Below are 11,233 nucleotides of genomic sequence, written 5' to 3' on the forward strand. Positions count from 1 at the left end.
AAAGTTTTGTAGATCATGGGAATTTCTTTGCATACAGACTGAGACGTTAGGAGCAGATGAGGGTCTGTGAGTCTTAACTTGCAGAGTAAAGCGCCTCGCAGTGGAACACGAGGATCCATTCACAGCAGAGACTCGAACCATCAGCCTCAGGCGCAATGAACAGATTACATCTGCAGTTGACCGTGCCGGTCGTGGATCAGTACACCAGAGACTAACCATCATGGATTGTTCTTCAGCCAGGACAACGAATTAAATTATTTTCAGACGTTTTCATCAAAATGAAGATGATCTCACTGAAATGGTCAGGTAAGACTATTATTTTCTCCTTGTGTGAAAGGTTTTAATATTTAATAACGTGTTATGCTACTAACGTACAGTACATTATATTCACAAAGGAAACAATATTTATTTTAAAACAGCTCGACCTCCGCTGTGCTTACAATTGATTTGGGCTTGAATCAGAAGGTGCCATTCTCGTGGTAATATAGCAACAATATGGCAGCGGCTGAGGGGTGAAATACAGTGCAGGCTTCAGACAGCTGTTTATTCTTCACCTGCGCACTTATCAATTTTTATTGTTCACGATTTTTTTGAAATATCAACATTTGATCATTTTTAGTGATTATTTGTGCACATTTTTTTGGTGTCAACTACACTTTAAATATGGTACTTCCAATTAATCTATGCAGGAGTTTGTATTTCTTCACCTGCTACGACGGCCTCTCTTGCTGTAGCGGTAGCAGTCGTAGGCATAGTGGCCACGGTCCCCACACTGATAACACCGGTCATTGGGGTCAAACTGTCGTCGGTTGGGACGCCCACGACTCCTCCTGGAAAGACCTGTTGACATCTCCACACGAACACGGGAGCCACACAGAAGTCTAGTGAGAAAAATGGGGGAACCACATTTGTTAGAGAAGACCAAAGAAAGCTGTATTTCATATGATGTGTTAATGTGAGCAGTAGGGCTACACAATTTGACGAAAAATTGTGAAAAACATAGCATGTTAGCTGGGTGGTCATGTAATGTTAAGGAACAGACATACTCCCACTATATAGATCATTTACACCTCAGAGGTCTGACATATCACAAATACACCCCAAAATGCTTTCACTGTACCTGATATTATTAAAAGAGCACCCCCCCACCCCCCATGCAGCAGCCTGGGGTTATCACTCTGTACCAAAATAATGAAGAGAGGGGGAGAGAATACCTTGCCATGCAAAGCAAAAATTGCTACATCACACCAAAACCACCTTACTTGAGGTATTGGGGGGATAGTTGTTGTTTTGTTCATTAACCTTTGAGAACTAGGGAAATACCCAGATACATAAGTATTTTAACAGTGAGACAATTTTTGCAATTTTGCCTGTTTTTGTTTGTTTTTAGCTGGAGCTGATTACAGAACATTAGTGTTGGGAATCAGACCAGCCATCTGTTTTATGGAGCGGACTACATCAATTAGTTCTTATACGGCACACAACCCGACAGTCCTTGAGACGGCATGAACTGTCGGGTGTTGTCGGATGTAAGGTCTGAAATCAACAACAAAACAATCCCATAATCAGTTGCAAATACCTCTGACAAGGTGTGTGTGTGTGGGGGGGGGGGGGTGACAGCCCAATCCAGAGTGGATAAAACAGCACAACAGATCATCGTTACAATGTTTGGCGCATGTGTGCCGAGTACTACAGAGGTTGCTCATGCTTGCTCACAGGGGGTCGTTTTGACCGTTGGGGTTTTACATAATTATTGTATGGCCTTGCCTTACAATATAAAGCGCCTTGGGGCAACTGTTTGTTGTGATTTGGCGCTATATAAAAAAAAAATTGATTGAAATTGATTGATGTGGAACGCCTTGGGTTGCAAAGTGTTGAGTGAGAAGTTCTCAGACGTGCATCTTCCGTGTAAGGACATGGCTGAAGCTATGGATAACACTATGGCAAATATCCATAACTTGCCCTGAAGAAGGGTGAAGAAAGTCTCTTAGATGTGTCCCAGATGTAACAATTGGAACAGTAAAGACAGTATTTAGTGTAGAACATTGGCACCAGCAGCTGTAATCCTGCATACTTTTTTTTTTTCACGTCTTTAGTCATTCATTACAACAATGAAAATATCTTGTGTGAAAACCACATTTAATGTCTTGACTGAAACGTACTTCGCACAAATGACAACTGTTTGGGGGAAGCTTTCCATTACTGAGCATTCTCAGCTATGATATGATAAAACAATTCTACCGCATAAAAACGCAACATTACATCCATTCATCGAAAACATTCACCTGTACTGCTCCAATCATCATGAAAACTCCAACTCAACATTTTTCAGGCGTTCAGAAACAGTAAAAGGTACACTGTAAGCAGTATTGCTGCTGAACATGACCTCACCTCTCAGATTTTGTCCCTGTGCTTGGAGGTCTCGGGGTCACTCGGCTTGCCCTCGTCTCTCCCCAGCAACTCCTTTAGCAGACACCTCTTGAATTTATCATAAACCAAAGTATCTGTATTCAGAAGGGCCGGCTGGAGGGCATTAGGTCCTCCTGGGCCTGCGCCATGGAAAACAGCTCCTCTGACGTATTTTGGATGGAATACACACTTAATGGTTTGCCCCCCAAGCCAACAGCAGAGGTGGGAGTTCACGCTTAGCTGCACAACTGAGCATGTGCATTCAGGTTGTAACAACAGCCTACTCTTTGCAGTAAATGTGGGCAGGGCAGCCGAACTCCTGCACTATAAATGATTGCGGTGCTTGAGTCAAGGACAAAAAAGTTGAGATCGAGAAATTGCTCGAGCTTTGCCTTTATCGTACCACCGCTACTAAGTAAAGTTAAAGTTAGCGGAAGATCATTTCTGCTAGTTGCACTGCTGATGGGGAAGGGCTCAGTCTGATCAAACCGCTATAATACGATTTGTGTGCAGGCACGTGCATTAACTGTGAGCAACCCGCTCCGGGTGGCATCACAGGTGGATTAATAAAAAATAAATAAAAAATTCTCATTAATATATACACTTTTCCTATGTTCTCTGAAATGTGGACATTTTTAATGCCCAGAGTGCGTGGGAGGGGGTTTTCCTGAACGGAGGTGTGTCTCAAAGAGATGGTGGAGTAATGAGACACACCTCTGTTCAGGAAATCCCTGCAGTTTGCAGCCAGCGCACTCATGCAGGTCACTGACCAACTTTTCATCACAACCAGGTAGGGTTGGGTATTGAGAACCGGTTTCTTTTTGAGTATCGTTAAGAAATGAATCGATCCACCGACATCAATAGCCTTTTTGCTTAACGATTCCCTTATCGGTCGTTCAGAGCGGCCGTTGTTTTTGAGGGTGTTTGTCGGGAAAATGATCATTCCTCTACGTTGATTGCAGACCCTGCAGTGGCTCTGTAATCAACCGTTTCTGCAGCAAGACTCCAGTTTGATGTGTAAATCAATGAAGCAATGCTTTGATCCACTGGCTCGTTGGTTCTTTGATTCGCTGCTCTTCAGAAGCAGTAAGTCCACTTCTTAACCCTTCTCAAATCCATTAAAATATCATGACTCACTTTTGTGTGTATTAAAGTCACTAACTGGGACTCTTGTTTTGTTGTAGTCAAGAAACGAGAATCGTCCTCCGTTCTGTTGGCACAGCTCCAAACGCTGTGCAGCTCTCTGCTGAGACAGTCCGATCGGAATTAATAACTTCAAAACGAATTACCACTTTAAATAAAATGACACCTCTTACAAACGTTGCAATACAGACAAGAAACTACAATCAAACATTTTTTTCCTCGCAAAATGAGACGTCCTGCATTCGTGCAGCACAGCCAGCTGCAAGAGCTCAGCTCAGATGTATGGAAAGACATTCATACCAGTAACGTCTGAAAGGAAATGCTTTTGACAAAAACGACATTTTATTTCTGTTTATGTCCAGAGATCAAGGATCCAACATGTACAGTTATTATGTCCAGAGTTTAAGGATCCAGTAACCAATTTCATATTTATTTACTTTAAGACTCAAAATTTCATTGAAGAAAGACAGTTTTCGGTGGCTTTTCAGTTGTGTGACTATCCGAGAAATTGTGAATGAGCTGGACTTGCCAGGACATGTCCTGTGAGGCTTCATCACGGCGTTGCTTTGCGTCATGTGGCTCCGTCCCGACGCGGGAATTTCTCCGCTCCTCTTTCCATGACAAAACTCCTGTAACAGTGGAATGTGCTGTTCATTTCCAAAGTCAAGGCTTTGTTGATCAGGGACGTCGTCTGACTTTGACAGAAATTGCAGAAGACGTGAACATCAGCACATTGAGACAGACGTGCGGAGAAATTCGCACATCGGGGCGGAGCTGTGATGAAGCCTCACAGGACATGTCCTGGCATGTCTAGCTCATTCACAATTTCTCGGATAGTCACACGACTGAAAAGCCACCGAAAGCCGTCCTGTGAGACCAACACGGAAGTGCTTTTGTCCCGCACCATGAGCGGCTCCGTGGCGCATCCCTCCGTTTCTCTTTCCATGACAAAAACTCCTGTAACAGTGGAATGTGCCAAAAAAGTGGTGATGTCCACGTCTTCTGCCATTTCTGTGGAAGTCAGACGATGTCCCGGATCAACAAAGCCTTCACTTTGGAAATGATGTGGTTGTTTCAGCAGGGTTTCAGCCTGTCGATCGGCTCTCGGAGTGCGCTGCGCATTTAGACGCTGTGGGCGGTCTTTAAACCGGCTGGAGCACTCCTTAATCTGTGTAATCCCCATAAAATCGTCCCTGAAAGCCATCTGAATTTTCCGAATGGTGTCCACCTGGTGGTCTCTCACAGTTTCTGGAAAAATGTGATGCAGCAAAGCTCCAAATCGTTCAGACATTTTATTCGCAATAAAAATCCGACGAGAGGGGTGGACCACTGCTCACACAAAGCCTGCTCACAGGCGAATGACGCAACCGACAGGCGTGAAATAACTCACGCATGCGCACAAAGGTTCAAGCTTGGCTGATGCAATCACACGTGATTCAAATCCATATGGTTTGCAAAAAATAAAAAGTTCGGATACTTTTCAAATAGACCTTGTGTGTATATATATATCATATTCTGGACATGTTCAAAACAAAAGTTTAAACTCTTGCAACAGTACTCCCACTGCCAGAAAAACTTTCTACTGTTTTTCTAAAACACGGGGGTGTGTAAAGATGAGTTTGTGATCTAAAAGGTGTAGCACCTTAGGGTCACCTGCTTCGTCACACATGCAGATAAATAACATTTCATGTGAAATGTTTGTTTTGAGAGGTGCTCAGAGCACCTGCTCTGAGTCCAAGAAGTGTGTGCAGTGAAAAGCCTTAAATAAAATTTAAAAAAGGACAAACAGAAAACTTGAAATTACATGATGAAACCATTTTTTTTTTTTTTTTTTTTTTTTAGAACAGACTACAAAGGAACAGGTGCACAAGAGTGGTAAATTGTCCTTTAAATAAAAAAAAAAAAAATAAAAAAAAATAAAAAAGTGGTGGCAACCTGTTTGCCCACTCTCAATTTTATCAAAGCGGGAAAGGAGTGTCTTATTATTATAACAACTGCAACACTGCAAAGGCATGGATAGTCAAATTCTAAAACTATGGGACTGACCATAACAGCATTTGTCAAGTAGAACATAACCCTTTATTATTCCAGAAGCAGTTCATTTAATTTCTCGATATATTGCACTTTTTTTTTTATTTGTAGCTAAAGTGTAGACAGCTGTAATTTCTTTTAAATTTGTCATTTCCGTTTATTTTTTTCAGTTCAGTTTTGAGTTCATGTAGTCTCAAGTGTTTGAATTTACAAGGTTAGATTTAATGCCATCCCTCTGCACAATATGAAATGCAGATTGTACTATTTTTCACATATGTATCATCCTGGTGTCACGATGAATGAACAGCATGTAAAATCCCATTTTAAGTTGCCAATACAAGAGCACTGTGTGGTGCCTAGCTTCATCGTAGGAAATATTTTGTATTAATTTTCCAAACTTCATTTTGGATTTATCTTGTGCGAGTGTGTGTTTCTCCATCATTCGAACCAAATCTGGCACAAAAATAACATCATTGGATAATTACCACCTTTTACTGGACTTTATATGGCTGGAAAACAACTAAGCCATGAAAAATATAAACAGTTTTTTTTTTTTTAAACCACTGCGAGGACTGTCCAATTGTCCAACTGAGAAAACTCACTTTGTCCTCTTCAGAGCAGAGCGCCACACTGAGCTCTGTGAGCAAAATTCTGGATTATAAAAATCAAGGAAAGAAGGACATAGTTGACTGTAAGTCCCCAAACTTAATGGACCCATTTATGTATTAAAATGTTCCACGCAAGGTGTTTTCATGCAGGTACTGTCAGGTGCATGACCGTGAAGAGAAAGAGAAAGACAAGATGAATCCCAACTGAATGTGCACTGTACAGAAATATGGAAAACGGAATCCTTTATTACTTAGCTTGTTTTGTATGCCATGGTGACAGCTTGTTAGCTAGTGCCACACTGACAGCTGAGCTGCATGTCCGCTTGTGCTGAAATGACACTGGAACAGAAGTCCAGAATGCACCACCAGCCACAGGAAAAGTATGAGACAAAGCTCTCCACCTGATGTCCACACAGTTTTGAACATGCACAAAACTTTGACAAACTCAGTGGACATCAGATGACAAGGAACTCATTTGCACTTTACAAAATGAACTTTATTCATAAAAATCACAGCACACAGTTGTGTGGTCACGGTGTCGTTTGTGAGTTGTGCGTGGCTTGTGTGGTATTTGAGTGCCCTCAAACTTTTAAGACTCTTCTGCATTTTGTTGCGTGCAGCTCCCTATTTCATGGCGACCATGGAGATCATGGCATGGAGTGCGTGACTACAGTTTTGTAAGGTCCCTTGCACGCACTGTGCATTTCTAGAGTCCTAAGGCATTCATCACAATTTCATGCTTGCACAAGGGACATGGAATGGACTATGTCCCTGTGTAACAGGAGTTTGAGCAGCTTTCAGGCTCCTCTCCTGTGTAACCAGCTCCCAATTCGGATCAGGGAGACAGACACCCTCTCTACTTTTAAGATTAGGCTTAAAACTTTCCTTTTTGCTAAAGCTTATAGTTAGGGCTGGATCAGGTGACCCTGAACCATCCCTTAGTTATGCTGCTATAGACTTAGACTGCTGGGGGGTTCCCATAATGCACTGAGTGTTTCTTTCTCTTTTTGCTCTGTATGCACCACTCTGCATTTAATCATTAGTGATTGACCTCTGCTCCCCTCCACAGCATGTCTTTTTCCTGGTTCTCTCCCTCAGCCCCAACCAGTCCCAGCAGAAGACTGCCCCTCCCTGAGCCTGGTTCTGCTGGAGGTTTCTTCCTGTTAAAAGGGAGTTTTTCCTTCCCACTGTCGCCAAGTGCTTGCTCACAGGGGGTCATTTTGACCATTGGGGTTTTTACGTAATTATTGTATGGCCCTGACTTACAATATAAAGAGCCTTGGGGCAACTGTTTGTTGTGATTTGGCGCTATATAAATAAAATTGATTGATTGATTTGGCTGATCAGTGCGTGTCATTATGTCCAATGTAGCTGAAGCATGGAAACGCTTCAAAACTCAGTTTGGCGAAGTTGTCCAGTCACATACATTTTGCTGCAGATTCTCGCAATTTCTTTTCCTGTAGTTGGCGCAACTGTTCAAATCCTGGCATAATAGTGAATCACAGCAGCACAGGTTAAACCACAGACATCTGCCAACACTGTGGATTACCCAACATTAATTTGATATCTAACGTTACCAATCAACTAGGCATCGCAGCATAGTTAGTCCATAGCTAATGGTGCATAGTCTGCCTGTTTTGAAACTCCTGTGAAGAGCATTGCACATGCACTGAAGAGTGCTTTGAAAATCTGAAGGAGTGCTCTGCATAACTTTTTGCTTTGAATTACGAGATAAAAAGCCCATGAACAAGACTGAAGCAGCTGGAAATTGGACTTTGAACACAAAGGCCATGGCGGCAGCGGGCGAACAATATTCAGGGAATTACGGCCACGAGATTCCTACGCTGCTTTCAGAAAGAGTGCTCTCCCATACACAATAATGGAGCATGTCATTGAAAGATTACTAAGATCAGGTTTATACAAAGAGGTGGAGTGATACAATATTTAAAATGACCGACCAGCCCGGGATAAGACAGCTTGATACACGCATTTGCTCACCCAACAGAGCAAACATGACTGTTTTTAAATCCTGCTCCATCAACACAACTATAACCACAAGTTACATTTACTTTTTTGTCAAGAATTCTCAGATTTAGAGAACACTTTCAACATCCAATCACCCAAGGATTCACCAAAGAAACCTAGTACCAAAGACATCTAGCCTCAGGTCAAGGGTTAGCAACCAAGTCGCACAACACCACACTAAGACGGGAAGCATCAGATTCACCCTTAAGACTTCATTCGGCTGAATTGATAACAGTACAGGAACAAAAAATCTGGTAAAATCCAGGAAGCGGAAGATGAGCCAATTTGCAACTAGAATATTTTAGGTGTTCAGCAGACACCACCCAAAACACAAACCACGTTATCCTCTATGTAGGGCGCACACACAAATAAATATTAGTTACCCTTTGCAGAATTTTGGACTGACACATCCTGACCATGATACATCCCTCAAGATCTGAATGTAAAAATGCTTGTTACATAGTAGGCGGGGAAATATTAGTACTCACTTTCCATCCATTCCTTTCACAGCATCTTCTGCATCTCTAGGATCCTCAAACTCCACAAAAGCAAACCCAGGTGGATTCCTCGCCACCCATACAGTTCTCAGCGGGCCATAGAAACTGAATGCTCGTTCCAGCTCCCCCTTGGCAGCACCATTGCCTAGGTCGCCCACATACACTTACAGTCAGTAACCCGAGATGAACCACGGGAGTAGTACGACATCTCTCCTCGCCTGTTGGGAAAAGCAGAAATGTACATGTACGGGAAGGGAACATAAATATTGACACGCTCCACCCAGTGCTTCAAGCTAGATTTAATGACAGCACAGCAATATTAATTCAAGGGATGGCAAGTTCTTCTGCAACATTTTTTTTTAAATAAACGGGGCAATTTTAATTCTGTTATAAAAAATAAAAAAAACGTTATTTCTTATAACAAGGTTCGACAGTAGGGCATGTCTGCTTGACACTGGAGTGTGAATGGTGCCGTCGGACTAGTACACCATGACCCTATGTTGCCCAAGGTGGCAAGCTGCTTTTTTTTTTTTTTTTGACCATTTAGAATGAAATTTGGTCAAAAGTCCACATATGTTAGTGATGTTCCAGGGCTACAAAGTTTTTATTTAATTTTTTTTATAATTATTATGAAACAATTCCCTAGCCAATGTGCATTTCTCTTGTTGTGACTCATATCACCAACGTCACTGGAGTTAGAAGGCAGGCAACATTGTGTCTGTATTCAGCACAGAGCACAGTGCATGTTTTAAGAAGTACATTGTCACACAGCTTCATTTTAAATATACAACAACTCAGCAGTGCATGCCAATCTCCTTATTTTATAGTGTAGTACCAACGCAGCAGCAACAGGTAGCGCACCTGTGGTGAAACTTAAAATATATGCTGTACCGATCAAAAGTTTGGAAACCACATTCCTATTCAATTGAAGGGGAAAAGATGTGCAAACATTTGACTGGTAGGGTGTGGGTCAGCAATTTCAGTTAAATATATCATATAGCAGACAAACAGTGATATTTGAGAAATGAAATGAAGTTTATAGGATTTACAGAAAGTGTGCAATAATTCTTTAAACAAAATTAGGCAGGTGCATAAATTTGGGCACCCCAACAGAAAAAATACATCAATATTTAGTAGATCATCCTTTTGCAGAAATAAGCCTCTAAAACGCTTCCTATAGCTTCCAATGAGAGTCTGGATTCTGGATGAAGGTATTTTCGACCATTCTTCTTTACAAAACATCTCCAGTTCAGTCAGGTTTATTGGTTTCCAAGCATGGACAGCCCACTTAAAATCACACCACAGATTTTCAATAACATCCAGGTCTGGGGACTGAGATGGCCATTCCAGAGCGTTGTACTTGTTCCTCTGCATGAATGTCTTAGTCGATTTTGAGCAGTGTTTAGGGTCGTCGTCTTGTTAAAAGATCCAGCCCTGGCACAACTTCAACTTGTCACTGATTCATGAACATTGTTCTCAAGAACCTGCTGATATTGACTGGAATCCATGTGACCCTCAACTTTAACAAGATTCCCAGTACCTGCACTGGCCACACAGCCCCCACAGCAGGATGACACCACCTCCAAATTTACTGTAGGTAGCAAATGTTTTTCTTGGAACGCTGTGTTCTTTTTCAGCCATGCATACTGCCCATCAGTCCACAGTCCTTATTCCAAAATGAAGCTGGCTCATCCAAATGTGCTTTAGCATACCTCAAGCGACTGTTTGTGGAGTGTACGCAGAAATGGCTTCATCTGCATTACAGCATCATCCAGCATCTTATTGTGCAAAGTTCATTGTATAGTTGAACGATACACAGAGACACTATCTGCAGCAAGATCATGTTGTAGGTCTTTGGAGCAGGTCTGTGGGTTGACTATGACTGTTCTCACCATCCTTCGCTTCATCTTATGAGATTTTTCTTGGCCTGCCACTTCGTCCCTTAACTAGTACTGTGTCCGTGGTCTTCCATTTCCTCACTATGTTCCTCACACTGGAAACTGACAGCTGAAAATCTCAGTTAGCTTTTTGTATCCTTACCCTTTCTCATGACTGGATTAACCTGTGTAAGGAGGTCAAGGGTCAATGAGCTTACCAAACCAATGTGTTCCAATAATTAGTGCTAATTGTATTCAATCAATAAAATGAGAATGGTGTCCAAATTTATGCACCTGCCCAATTTTATTTAATATTAAATATTATTGCACACTTTGTCAATACTACAAATGTCATTTCACTTCTCAAATATCAGTATGTTTGTCTGCTATATGATATATTTAACTGAAATTTCTGATCCAGACAACCAATGATTTATAAAGGAAAATCCTGAAAATTATCAGGGGTGCCCAAACTTTGCATATAACTGTGTGTGTGTGGTATATATGCTCTGCTTGCTGCATGCTCTGCATACTTCTGGATCCAAAATACTCAAAAGAATCTCTCGAAAATTAAAGGAGTTAAGGACCGAGTGGGCATCATTTCTTTCAGTGTCGCAATTAAAACGCACGCACACAGCCAAGC

General features: G+C 41.8%; 1 pseudogene; it reads right to left on the reverse strand.

Moving 5' to 3' along the window:
* Positions 1 to 8,921, reverse strand: part of LOC117508727 — a 29,697-nt pseudogene extending 20,776 nt beyond the window's left edge.
* Positions 8,922 to 11,233: the final 2,312 nt, after the last annotated feature.

This window comes from Thalassophryne amazonica, chromosome 4, assembly GCF_902500255.1.
Source record: "Thalassophryne amazonica chromosome 4, fThaAma1.1, whole genome shotgun sequence".
NCBI lineage: Eukaryota > Metazoa > Chordata > Actinopteri > Batrachoidiformes > Batrachoididae > Thalassophryne > Thalassophryne amazonica.